At 39.4% G+C, this 14,280-nt stretch overlaps 1 long non-coding RNA gene across 1 annotated transcript; it reads right to left on the bottom strand.

Moving 5' to 3' along the window:
* Window positions 1–812: 812 nt before the first annotated feature.
* On the bottom strand, window positions 813–14,280 carry LOC109503108. The gene is made up of 4 exons (XR_002162009.3): window positions 14,147–14,280; window positions 11,318–11,428; window positions 4,640–4,802; window positions 813–1,170 (listed from the first exon to the last, which is right to left on the bottom strand). It is a non-coding gene; the product is annotated as an uncharacterized LOC109503108 (long non-coding RNA).

The raw sequence follows: 14,280 nt of genomic DNA, 5'->3' as shown, positions 1-14,280 counted from the left end.
TATTTATGGTAAATGCTTTATTGGGTCCCTGTTCTTTTCTCTCCACCCCCCCCACCCCCGTTCTTTTCTTATAGTCTGAATTACCTGTGTGTTTTGGTGATGTATACATTATATATTTCTATGCAGAAAACACCCCCAAAGTTAAAAGTTTCCACGTGGTTTCTTGTCAGCTTGTGTGGCGTGTTCACAAGGTCTCTTGAAGCCTAGGCTTTGAATACAAACAATGTCACTTTGTCTTCATTCATTCGAACCAAATCTCAAGGCCAGCCCATATTCAAGGGGTGGGACAATTGACTTCACTTTGTGGGAGGAACTAGAAAGAACCTGTGGCTATTTTTCATCTATTGTAGGTGTTTAATTCAATTGCAAAATGAGATAAAAGATACGGAAGACTCTGACTTGGATTGAAAACTGCTAAATTATTGTGAAGTGTTATTATTATGTGGCTGACCCGATGTTCCTTCCCTCCTTCTCTGGGGTCTTTTTTGGGGCAGATATCCTCATAAGAAAGCTCAACACAGGCTTCTAAAACCGTGCTGAGCCAACCGAAATGGTGTTAGGGGTCTTGGCCACTACCTATTTATTCAGTATCTCATGGAGGAGTCTGCTACCAATTCAGTGACATACAAAGTGCACTGAATTTCAGAAAGAAAGATTTTGTGTGTGTGCCGTAAATCTTGTGATAATATTTGTCATTAGCTCAAGCACTGATCCCCGGTTCAAAGGAAATTTATGCTTCAACTGAGCAGGACAGGTTTTTATCTTCTTAAATCATGGTACCAGAAGCTGAAAGAAAAATAAGCCAAAAAAAGTGAGGTCGAATTACCTTGTTTATTCAGCTCTCTGACATCCTCACAAGATCTCAACAGTGACAATGGGCTTGAAGGATCAGTGAGTATTTGTAGGAGGCACCTCTTGTGGTGGCTTCACATCACAGGTTCCCCTTTACTAAGGGGCTGCTGCCTGCACAGATATGTGCTCTCCTTGCCCCCACTCTGACAGACATCTCAAAGTTAGGAAAGAGTCTTCTGGACCATGGCTGCCTGGACTAGGCCTGTCATTTGACCTAAGTAAGCCCATCAGTTTACTGCTGTCATGAACTAGAAATGTTGCCAGAAGAGCCACCATGCTCTTGGAAGTTGTTTCTCTGGAAGGAAGGCCCACCACCTCCTGCAGAAGAAATACATGGAATTGCACTAGTTCCTACCCTTTCTGAACCTTGGTTTAATTCTTCCTTAGATCTGGTAAGATATTCCACTGTTCTTACAATCAATTCCCTGTTTTTGCTCAAACTATTAGAGTGGTTTCTGTTACTTGTAATCAAAAGAATCTTAGCAGAAGACAGCCACAACCATGGCTGAATGGTTAGAAGAAAATGGTTTATCTGGATGCCATTCTATCAACTCATGGATTCATTAGTCATTTATTGAGGACCTATTATATGTCAAACAGAGAAAAGTACACAAATAAGACATAAGGAGATGTGGGGAGACAGTCATGCAAACATATAATCACACTACACTGTGATAATGTTCTGGTAGAGATAGTACAAAGCGATGTGGGAGTATAGGTAAGAGTATGAATGAACTCCCTGGGTGGGTTGGGGAACTGGGGTTAATCAGCTTGGAGAAGGATATAAGTTAAGGACTAAATCAAAACTATGCAGAAAATTCACTCTCATTACATTACAGAGGTAGCAAATGAGGAATTGCTACATGGAGGCCGAAGACCAGCTGTTCTCAATATCAACTTAGCTCTGCCAAGTGGAAACTGATTTGAACAGCAGTATGAGAGACTGAGATTATATATGGAAGAATTTCCTGACAGTGAGAGTAGTTAACGTTGTGAGATTGTAGAATCTTCTCCTCTCGAGGTTTAAAAAAATAACATAGCTCATCATCTGCCTGGGATAGCATTATTGTGATGCTGTCTAAAAGTAGGGAAATGGAAGATAATTGCTCAAGCTCTTTTCTAGCTTAGAGTTTTTATAAATCTGTCACTTTTAAGGAAAACTATTGAACCAATGAAAAAATTACAGGCAGAAAAGTAATGCAAAAGAATAAAAAAATAATCAAATTATTAATTCCCCCTTGGTTCAAGAATGAGGAAGAAATAAAGAGACTAAAAAGATTCAATATGTGCTATTTTAGAAATTGTTTTGAAATCACATGATCTATTGGTTGTTCAAAAACCCAGGTTTGGGCTCAACTGGTTGCTAACTAATAGTCCTGTCTACTCCATCCTAACCCAGAGTACTTTAGTTTCTCCCGAATCGTGTTATAACTGATTTCTTCAGCTTGTAGAACATTTTCTATGTGTTTTCTATATGTTAATAAATTTCTTTTTATTGTGAACTTAAGCACATTTATAAAATAAAATAGTCAAATGAACATCAGCTTTCTCCATCACTTAAAATTTACATTGTCCTTTTTAAGTTTAGGTACCTACATTCTGCTTATAGGAATTTTGAATTCTGCTCTCTTCCACATGATTGATATCATTTATACTCTTTCGTGTGTTAATGTATTCCCCATACTTGCCACATTTAACAGCACTTGAGCACATCACTGCGAATCCATAGATTTTGATCATATGTAATAAGTGGGGTAGCTGGAGCCGACTGGGAGGACAAATGCCCTGAGCGCATCTGTGACGCGATGAAATCATCACTGCCTCTCACCTGTCACTGGAGCCTCCCCATCCTCCCCTCCTTTCCTGCCCTCCTTTCTTCTTCCCTCCCTCTCTCCCTTTCTCTCTTTCTTCCAATTAAAGAGACTGGCATGAGCTTAAAATTAGAACATGTATTCAGAGAATTGTAAGTCCTGTTGGGCTCCCAATAAAATATATGACTAGAAAATAAAATTAGAAAATTAAGTTAGGTAAAATTATGTAGAATTTGCTAAGACCGCAGAGTTTAGTTTGTTGGGCAGGCATCGGGAAACAAATGAACACAGCATGTGGAAGATAAGCATGGACATGTTGCACAGTGCACAGTGGAAGGCTGTAGAGAATGGTAATCAGTTAAAATTTTTTTTAATTTTTTTCTTTTTTTGAGAGAGAGAGAGACAGAGCACAAAACTCAGAGAAGACTCAGAGAGAGAGAGAGAGGGACACAGAATGTGAAGCAGGCTCCAGGCTCTGAGCTGTCAGCATAGAGCCCTGCATGGGGCTCAAACTCACAGACTACAAGATCACGACTTGGGTTGAAGTCAAATGCTTAACAAACTGAGCCACCCAGGCGCCCCTAAGAATGGTAATCAGTTTAATGACTCAAAGTGGGGAATCATTCAAGATGAGACACACATTGACATTTTATTTTATATTAAACCCCAAGATATACATACATACACAAATATTTTGATATTGGGATAAGGCCTTATTTTATTTTTTGAATGTGAATCCACTCATTGTTCTAAGTTGTTTTTATTTTTGTTTTAATCATAGTCATAAGTCATTGTTTATGACTTTCCAGTTTTAGTTGCTTGAAAGCTGAACAAAAGTTTAGAGATATTTTCAAAGCAGTCTTAGTGTAACATTCTTTGAGATTTTAAGTTTTTTCACCAATCTTTTTATCTCACTCACACTTAATTTCATGTTGTTTTTTTTTTTGGAACTGCCTTTATCTAATTTTTACCAAAACATTCAGTTTAAGTTTCATAAAAATCTACATCTCCCTCTTTTCTCACACATATTTCATCAGTTTATAGAAAAAAAAAACACTTTTTTTAAGTAGCCTTCATGTCCAGTGTGGAGCCCAATGTGAGGGTTGAACTCAGGACCTGAACCGAGATCAAGACCTGAGCTGAGATCAAGGGCCTGATACTTAACTGACTGAGCTTATAAAAGTCCCCAGCTTATAAAAGTTTTAACTCAATAAAGAAATTAGAATAATAAAAACACATCACAAACTGATTTTGTATAAGCATGCAACTTGGCTGATGGGAAGAGAAGGTATAGGTGTAATAGAAGATAGGATACTAACCAGGAATGCTTTGTGTACGTGGACATAAGACTTATAATTTAGGATGGGGTAGAGAACAAATTAATCTGGTATGCCAATTAAGAGAGTTTAGGGAAAGGGGGGGGGGAACCCTGGAATTTAGTTTTGAGTCTTTCACCAGAAAATAAAAGTTCAGTTTTTGGTGTCCCTATATAAATTTAATATACCACCTTTGATATACTAACTTCCATTCATATCTTTCTGTCTCCCTCATATTCACTTTATTTTTTAATTTCTTTGAGATTCTAGAGCATAAGGGGAGGAATTGGGCAGAAATATTTCAGTGGCCTAGATAGGAGCCTCTTCTGGGATGAGGACATCCTTGAGAAAGAGAGAAGCTCTTCTTGTTACTCAGATTGTAGAGGATTAAAAGAAGGATGGTTTTATGTCTTGGTTTAGAATCTCCTCATTAGATTTTGACTTGTAACCCTTTTTTTTCCCCAGGTTACACTTTCCACTAGGAATATGATGGGGTGCAATTCAGAGTTTTTGGCTTGATAGCTTCTGGGATTAACAGATCACCAACATCTCCATCTGGTAGAATTGAGAGGAGGAGGAGGAAGAGGAGGAGGAGGAGGAGAAGGAAAAGAAGAAGTCGTTCTTAAGGTATAGAAAGAGTAAATATATCCTTTCCCCTACCTTCTCCTTGAAGTGACTTGCAAAGTTAGGGCCCCGGACACCTTCAGAAAGTGACTTTCCTAGCTCAGTGCTTTACTTGGTGCTGATTCACATGAGACTTTGTATCCTGGGCATCAGAGCTATCTTGACAGTTGACCTTGTGGAATTAGTATAGACTCATTTCCTAAAAAAGAAAATATAAAATTATAAATGATTTTTCCTTTAAGAATAAAATCAGGTTTAACTAAAAAGCTGGAAGGACTGCATTGCATCCTATAGTGTAGCATAAAATCCTTCAACCAGTTACAATTTCAAATGACATTGAGGGTGTCTTTTTTTCTGATAAAGATCAGGAATCTACTATTGTCCCCAAACTCAAGACGTGCTACTTGTTTCAAGTGGAATGGAAGGGTTTGCAGCAATTATTGTGATGAATGAAACAAAATGAAAAAGAGTTGGAATAGTTCAATGTTTATTCACATGATCAGCTGGCGTATGGCAGCCCTAGGCTCTGCGGTGGGGACCCCGGGATGGAGTATCCTATGTATTGAAAATTCTAGACAAAACCTAAATTTTAGAAGAAAAACTGCTGTCTAGTGGTGTTAGTGGTACTTTCTTTTGACACTGTGAATTTTGGGTATATTTATGTGAGTTCACTACCTAAGTCACTCAACAATGCTTGAAACTAATGAAGCTTAGCCTCAGGGCCCCTCACTTGCATGGGCCTTTCAAAAAAAATTTTTTTTTCAATGTTTTTTATTTATTTTTGGGACAGAGAGGGACAGAGCATGAACGGGGGAGGGGCAGAGAGAGAGGGCAACACAGAATCGGAAACAGGCTGCAGGCTCTGAGCCATCAGCCCAGAGCCTGACGCAGGGCTCAAACTCACGAGTCCGGGAGATTGTGACCTGGCTGAAGTCGAACACTTAACCGACGGCGCCACCCAGGCGCCCCAGTTGCATGGGCCTTTCAAAATGCTCATTTGGTCATATGCTTTTGTGAAGTTTGAAAAAGTGGAATACTTTAACTGCAATTTGTTAAAATCACTTATGTGTAAGCTTGACTAAGCCATGAAGTGCTCAGATATTTGTTCAAATGTTATTCTGGGTGTCTGTGAGAGTGTTTGGGGATGAGATTAACATTTGAGTTGGTAGACTCAGTAAACAGATTGCCCCCCACCCCCATGTAGGTAGCCCTCATCCAATCGGTTGAAGGCTGATCACTCACTCTCCCACAAGTAAGAGGGAACATCTCCTGCTTGACTGATGAGCTAAGACTTCACTCTTTTGCTGCCTTCAGACTTGAACTGAAACACTGGCTCCTCTTGGGTCTTCAGCCTGCTGGCTTTCGGACTGGAACTACACCACCACTGCTGACTCTCTAGTTTGCTGACCGCAGATCTTGAGATCACCTCCACAATGCTGTGAGCCAATTCCTCAAAATAAATCTCTAAATGGATATATATCCTTTTGGTTCTGTTTCTCTGGAGCACCCTGACTAATATCCTTCTTTCATATTTGCCCTTGAGTTGGCTGATTATTGGAAGTATTTTGGGGATTGGGAGGGCATTTAATTGGGGAATCATTTAGCTGAGTATATTTGTGTAGTTAGCAGTCACTTCTGGGAACAGTAAGCTAGCCTCATGTGGAAATGGCTTCCAGCTTTAGTCCCCTGTCCACTGTACCAGATTATCTGATAATGTGACTGAACACCCCTGCCTGGAGGTCTATCGCTATGAGACTATTGGTTGACACCTGGCACTGAAAGTATGTGGATGGTGGAGGCAAAATGATGTCAAAGATTCACCCCATAGAGGGTTAACTCCCTTTTCACTTATGGGGTTTTCTTATATGGATACTGTAGCATCTGTGCCCTGATATCAATATAGAAGCCTCAGGGCAATGAGTGAGACATGTGTAGCACGGGCATGAGATAAGATATAATAAGGTTGTGCTTGGCAAACAGTTGATCATTGTAGCACTAGCTCAAACAAGAGACAGGTAAGACAGATAGCTAAGACTGAAATACACGCTAACATGGTATATGAGACATGCTTCATACATGGATCTTTCTTCAATTCTAGAACATTCCCTGCCATTATATCTTCAAATATTAGATCTTTATGATTCTTGATGTCTTGAAATCCATAGTAACTGTCTGTTGGAATTTGTTATTCTATCCATGATTTCTTTTAACTCTGCTTTTATGTGTTCTATTTGCTTTTTTCTCTAAGCTGTATTTTGACTGATTTTCTAGTTTCCATCTTTTAATTAATCAGTTTTCTCTTCAGTGGTGTCTACAGTTCAACCCATCCATTATGCATTTAATTTTAATGATTGTATTTTTCATTTCCTTAAATTCTGTATTATTATGTTTTTGTTGTTTTAAAAAATGTTTTATTTATTTTTGAGAGAGAGAGACAGAGCATGAGTGGGAGGGGGGCAGAGAGAGAGGGAGACACAGAATCCGAAGCAGGCTCCAGGCTCTGCATCAGCATAGAGCCTGACTCAGGGCTCAAACTCATGAACCGTGAGATCATGACCTGAGCTGAAGTTGGATGCTCAACCAAGTGAGCCACTCAGACACCCCGCATTATTATGTTTTTAAAAACATAGTTGTTTAAATTTCCCTATTATGTTCTTCTTTCATTATTTTGAACATTTCAATATGTTTATTTTCACTTTTTTCCAGAGTTTTCTTTTTTTCTAGTTCTTAAGGGTGAAAATTCTGTTTTTGTTTTTTTCCCCAATGTGGACTGCTTCTTCCTGTGTTGGTTTTCAAGGGAGTCCTTGGTCCTGGAAGATTCCTATGAACAGTTTCAAGTTTTCTGTTGCCAAAGCTTTAAGAGTTCCATCTGTTCTGGACCAGGGTTTTTATTTTTATTAAAAAAAACTTTTTAATTTCAGTATAGTTGACACACAATGTTACATTAGTTTCAGGTGCACAATGTAGTGATTCAACTGATAACATTTGATTATTTTAGCTGATTCCACTTTATAGCTCGGTCTTTGCCCCCAAAGAGCACAGGGCTTTAACTTGAATATGACTTCTAAAGGCAGAGGAAGGCTAGATCAAGGTTAGTGGACTGCAGTGTGGATTTTCTCTTGGTGCCCAGCCCATGTAGTATCAGGGATGTGAGCATGAAATACATATGTTCCAGGACGGAGGGAATGTAAAAGAGTTTATACAAGGAATTTACAACTTCTTTTCACCTCTCCTATGAAATTACTTGTACCTCTACCTATTTTTTTCTTAATACCCAAACCTTCCCGTCAAAGAGATCCCTTTTCTCCTGTACCTTCAACTTTTCTATTGATTCCATTCCAGTGACATTTAAATGTGTTAAGTCTTTCCCACTAATTTGAACACTGATTTTGGGCATCTTCTTAGACTCTCCTGATTACTTTAAAAATTTTTTAAATTTATTGTTTTAAATGTTTGTCTATTTATTTTTGAGAGACAGGGAGCACAAGTGGGGGAGGGGCAGAGAGAGAGAGGGAGACACAGAATCCAAAGCTAGCTCCAGGTTCTGAGCTGTCAGCACAGAGCCTGACATGGGGCTGGAACCCACAAATAGCGATATCATGACCTGAGCTGAAGTTAGATGCTCAACTGACTGAGCCACCCAGGAGCCCCTCTGATTACTTTTTTATTTTTTTATTTTATTTTTTTTTAACGTTTATTTATTTTTGGGACAGAGAGAGACAGAGCATGAACGGGGGAGGGGCAGAGAGAGAGGGAGACACAGAATCGGAAACAGGCTCCAGGCTCTGAGCCATCAGCCCAGAGCCCGACGCGGGGCTCGAACTCACCAACGGCGAGATCGTGACCTGGCTGAAGTCGGACGCTTAACCGACTGCGCCACCCAGGCGCCCCTCTGATTACTTTTTTAAATAAAGACACTGCTTGACCCTGGACTGTGCTGTTTGTCACCACTGCCATCGCTGCATCTTCGCTGCAGTCTCAGTTGGTGCCTTGAACCTACATGACCCTGGTGGCCCACACACTGAGCCCTTTGTTCCACGGTGTCTTTAATGTTTCATTCAGATTGGATTACTAACTACACTTAGGACCTGGAACTGAACTTCTGGATGACTGCCAGGGGGCTGGATGATATAGCCTGGACGTGTGGAGGAGTAAGTCTGTCATAGGATGAATCCTGACCAATGAGAATCTAGAGTAGCAAAGTAAAAAGTAAATTCCCAAGGCTCTTGCCCACCCCTTGCAGACTACTCTCAGGTGTGCTTCCTTCTTATAGCCCTTCAAAAAGGCCTGCAGATATACCTGCTGAGCAACCTATTGTGTATCTTTCTATTCTTTTTAAGTTTGTTTATTTATTTTGAAGGTGCGCACAAGTGAGGAAGGGGCAGAGAGAGAGAGGGAGAGAGAGAGAGAATCCCAAGCAGGCTCCGCACCACCAGTGCAGAGCCTGATGTGGGGTTTGAACTCACAAACCGCAAGATCATAACCTGAGCTGAAGTCGGACCCTAACTGACTGAGCCACCGAAGCGCCCTGCCTAGTGTGCTTCTTGGTGGATCATTATGAAGTGGCAGTCAGTGCTTTAGAGCAGCTCTTCGCATTGGTTTGCATTTCCTTGCTTTATTCCTCCTTTCCTTACCCTTGTTACCCTGGGCTTGCATCTCACAAATGAAGACTGGTGTTTTAATCCTTACTTCTGGTGTGTTTCCTAGAAGACCTGGGCTAAGGTACCCATTATAAAAACATTTTCCTTAATGTCATGTCTCCTTTCATCTATTCCTTTTATATCTCTCTTCCTTGGAAACTTAAAAAACATTTTTTTTTATTAAAAATTTTTTTCTAATGTTTATTTATTTTGAGAGAGAGGGACAGAGTGCAAGTAGGCGGGGCAGAGAGAGAGGGAGACACAGAATCCGAAGTAGGCTTCAGGCTCTGAGCAGTCAGCACAGAGCCTGATGCAGGGCTTGAACTCATGAACCGTGAGATCATGACCAGAGCCAAAGCCTGACGCTCAACCAACTGAGCCAGCCAGGTGCCCTGGAAACTTTTTGAAAGAGTTTTTTTGTTTTTTTTTTTCTACTCTTAATCTCTGTTTTCTTATCTGCCATTCATTCTTCAGTATAGCTTCCCTCTCCCATTTCTCTTAAAACTGCTTTCACCAAGATCAATATTGACCATGTTGTTAAACCCAAAGGATAATTTTCAGCCTTTATCTTATTTGATCTGTGTGCAGCACTTGACACTGACCTCAAGTCTGTCTAACATTGTCTCGCCCTGAATTCTAGGCAATGCACTCTTAGCTTTTATCTTGCCATCGTAGCTGTTCCATCTTAGTCACCGTTACATATCTTGTCAATATTGGTGTTTCCTATGGTTCTATCCTCCGTTCCCTCCCCTTTCTTCCTCTCCCTTTCCATTATTCCCCTCTCTTTCTCACCTCTTCTCTTCTCTTCTTTTCTCTGGTATAAACCATCCCTAGGAAGTCTGACTTATTCACGTAGCTTCAAGTGCCATCTATGTGCCACTAACGTCCAAACTATATTTAGATCTAACTTTGTCTTTCAAGTACCAGATTCTTAAAAGGATCTAACTGTCTATTGGACATTTCTTCTTTGCTTCCTCCAACCTGTTCTCTGAATTGCTGCTAGAGTCATCTTTCTAAACTATAACCACGATTGTGTCATTTTTCTCCTTAAATCTTTGTAGCCTTTTTTTACTTGCCCTAAGATAAGGGGCATATTGGGGTGCTTGGGTGGCTCAGTTGGTTAAGCGTCCGACTTCAGCTCAGGTCACGATCTTGTGGTCCGTGAGTTCCAGCCCTGCGTCGGGCTCTGGGCTGATGGCTCAGAGCCTGGAGCCTGCTTCCGATTCTGTGTCTCCCTCTCTCTGCCCCTCCCCCGTTCATGCTCTGTCTCTTTCTGTCTCAAAAATAAATAAACTTAAAAAAAAAAAAAGCTGCTGAGGATTCAACTCAGTTTAAAAAAAAAAGGTAAGGGGCATATTTTTTAAGATGGCTCACATGACCTCTCATAAAATCATCCTACTTATTTTTCCAGGCTCATCCCTTATCACTGTCCTCTTACACTGTATATAAGCCCAGATGTCAGCTGTCTCCTCTACAAAAGCAGCCTTTTTAAAATTAAATTTTTCACTCACATGGACATAGAACTTTTGCATATCTTTACATTCTCTATCCTAAGCCCACTTCTACAAAAGTCTTGGTAGGAAACACAGAATTCACAGAGAAGATGAAAAGGATATTCTGTCATAGCAACAACCCCTTAATTCACTAGTTGACATTTTTTTTTTCTCCAAAGTTCCTTCTCAGCTGTGGCGCTCCTAGGATTTTTTTTCTTTGTCTCCACTTTTCCTCCAACGTATACAGTCTTCCTGGATCTACTCCCCCACTTCCTGCACCCTCACACCAAGCTCTTTGCACTCATCTCTTTATTATCCTGAGTGATTTGTCTTGCTCCAGCTCCTGTTTATAAATGTACCTTTCCAGCTCCATACAAGAGTTCAGCAAAAGAAAGTGTCCTTCTATTTCAAGATCCCATTCTTGCTTAACACCATCATTTTTAGCTTAGATATGTCCCTTGGGGTCTCACCTCTCATCCCAAGTAGCTTGTTAAAATATTTCTTGAAAAATATTGTGTTACACTCCTAGGGTAATTGTTCTACCAGCTACTAAGGGAGTAAAAGTTTCTTCCTTTTGTTACCTGAATTCCAGTCTTGCTGGCTTCCCTGTAGTTCTCATAATTTTCTTGTTTTCTCCTACTATATCTTTGTATAAGCTGTCAATCCACCTGGGACACTTTACCACCATATACCTTAAAAAAAGAGAAAGAAAAATTTGCCTGACTAATATACCTAAAATTATAATATTTTTATGTCCCTTGCCAAAATTTGTCTTCAGCATCAAGAAAGATGGACTGCTTTTGTAAATGGAACTGGTGTTAGATGTAGTTCATGGGGCTTGATTTGGACAAAGAAATTCCTAATTATATCATGACTCATTTTAGCATTTTTAATCATCATGGCATGATGAAATTCACTGCATTGGTCTCTAGGGGATTAGAAAGAAAACTAATTTCAGTTTCTGAAAGTCATTTTCAAGACTTCCAAAGAAGGCTTATAAAGGACATAAAAAGGACCTAAGAATTATATAGTTTTTAGTTTGAGTCTGAGAATTAGTACAATTAATCAAAACTGCAATCCACAATCCCTTAGAAAACAACAATATGCAAAACACACGGCCATTGTGTGCAGTCCAGGCAACCATGTATGTTTATAGGTAGGTTATATTCAATTAACTTAGTTTATTTTCTTGATAACATCTTTGAATATATCTTCATTTTTACTAATGCAAATGATTGAATATTTTAAGATGATAGTAGAATAGATTCATGTTGCATATGAGGGTCACACTACTTGGGTTTCTCAGTGGCCTTCCTTAGTTCTAGAACCCTTGAGTTTCAAAGACCTGAGAGGAGTGTGGATTAACAAAACAAATACAGACTTAGAGCTTGCAAACCCAGACTTCCATACATACAGCTATATCTTCTTAAGTCATTTTGAAGTCTCTGCACTCTCTTGTCTTTCAAACAGTCTTCATACTCACATTTTATAAAAATGTTTATTTTGAGAGAGAGAGAGAGAGACAGAGAGAGAGAGACAGAGTGCAGGCACATGAGTAGGGGAGGGAACAGAGGATCCAAAGCAGGCTCGCACTGACAGCAGAGAGCCCGATGCGGGGCTTGAACTCATGAACCATGAGATCATGACCTGAGCCAAAGTTGGGTGCTTAACCAATTGAGCCATCAGGTGCCCCTACATCCGCATTTTAAGAGAGAAATCTTCCCTTGTTTCTTTCTCCCTTAGAAAGGCAACATAAAGTAATAGATATGAAAATAATTTGGAAACAAAAAAAAGCTTTCCAATCGTAGATGGGCCTGTCATCTTTTAAATTTGCAAAAGGCACTTCCTGAAGTGCCAGGACCTGGACAGTGTATGTCCCCTTTCTAACATAGTAGCACTTGAAAGGTGCAGGACACATAACAAGCTATCAAAACACATAAAAGACAGAAACCTAGCCAAAGTGATGAAATGGAAGAATTCCCTTCAAAAGAAAATTCAGGAAAGAAGGACAGATGGAGAATTTCTCAAAACAGATATAAATAATATATCTGAATAAGAATTTAGAATAAAAGTCAAAAGACTAATAGCTAGGCTATTAGTCTGTTAAAAAAAGCATAGAAGACAGCAGAGAATCTATTGCTGCAGCGATCAAAGACCTAAAAAGCCATCATGATGAATTAAGAAATGCTATAAATGAGATGTAAAATAAACTAGATACAGTGGAAGTGAGGATGGAAGAAGCAGAGGAGAGAATAGGTGAAATAGAAGAGAAAATTATGGAAAATGATGAAGCTGAAAAAAAGAGGGAAAGGAAATTATTAGACCATGAGGAGAGAATTAGAAGCCTAAGTGATTCAATGAAATGAAGTAATATCTGTACCATAGGAGTCCCAGAAGAAGAAGAGAGAGAGAGAAAAAGGGGAAGAAGGTTTATTTGAACAAATTATAGGTGAAAACTTCCCTAATCTGGAGAAGCAAACAGGCATCCAAGTCTATGAGGCACAGAGAACTCCCTTCAAAATCAACAAAAACAGGTCAACACCACAACATATAGTCAAACTGGAAAAATACAAAGATAAAAAGAGAATTCTGAAAGCAGCTAGGGACAAACAGGCCTTAGCCCACAAGGGTAGACACATAAGGGTAGTAACAGACCTGCTCACTGAAACTTGGCAGTCCACAAGGGAGTGGCAGGAAATATTCAATGTGCTGAATAAGAAAAATATGCAGCCAAGAATCCTTTATCCAGCAAACTTGTCATTCAGAATAGAAGGGAAGATAAAAACTTTTCAAGACAAACAAAAACTAAAGGAGTTCATGACCACTAAACCAGCCATGCAAGAGATCCTAAGGGGGACTCTGTGAGTGGAAAACAGCAAAGACTACAAAGGACTAAAGACATCACCACAATCATGAAACCTACAGATAACACAATGACACTGCATCCATATTTGTCAATAATAACTCTGAATGTAAATGGACTAAATTCCCCAGCCAAAAGACATAGAGTATCAGAATGGATAAAAAAAACCAAGATCCATCTATATGCTGACTACAAGAGACTCATTTTAGACATGAGGACACTTGCAGATTAAAAGTGAGGGGATGGAGAACCATCTCTCATACTACTAGATGTCAAAGGAAAGCTGGAGTAGCCATACTTACACCAGACAAACTAGATTTTAAAACAAAGACTATAACAAGAAATGAAGAAGAGCATTGCATCATAATTAAGCAGTCTATCCATCAAGAAGAACTAACGATTGTAAATGTTTATGACCCCAATGTGATGGCACCCAAATACATAAGTCAATTAATCACAAACATAAATGTATAAATAATAATACCATGTATAATAAATGTATAAATAATAATACCATGATTACAGGGGACTTTAATACTCCACTTACAACAATGGACAGATCATCTAGGCAGAAAACCAATAAGGAAACAACAGCTCTGAATAACACATTGAACCAGATGGACTTAACAGATATATTCAGAACTTTTCATCCAAAAGCAGCAGAATACACATTCTTCTTGA

This window comes from Felis catus, chromosome C1 (genome assembly GCF_018350175.1).
Source record: "Felis catus isolate Fca126 chromosome C1, F.catus_Fca126_mat1.0, whole genome shotgun sequence".
Classification (NCBI taxonomy): domain Eukaryota; kingdom Metazoa; phylum Chordata; class Mammalia; order Carnivora; family Felidae; genus Felis; species Felis catus.
Note: the sequence above shows the minus strand (reverse complement) of the source record. Positions and strands in the feature narration are given on the sequence as shown.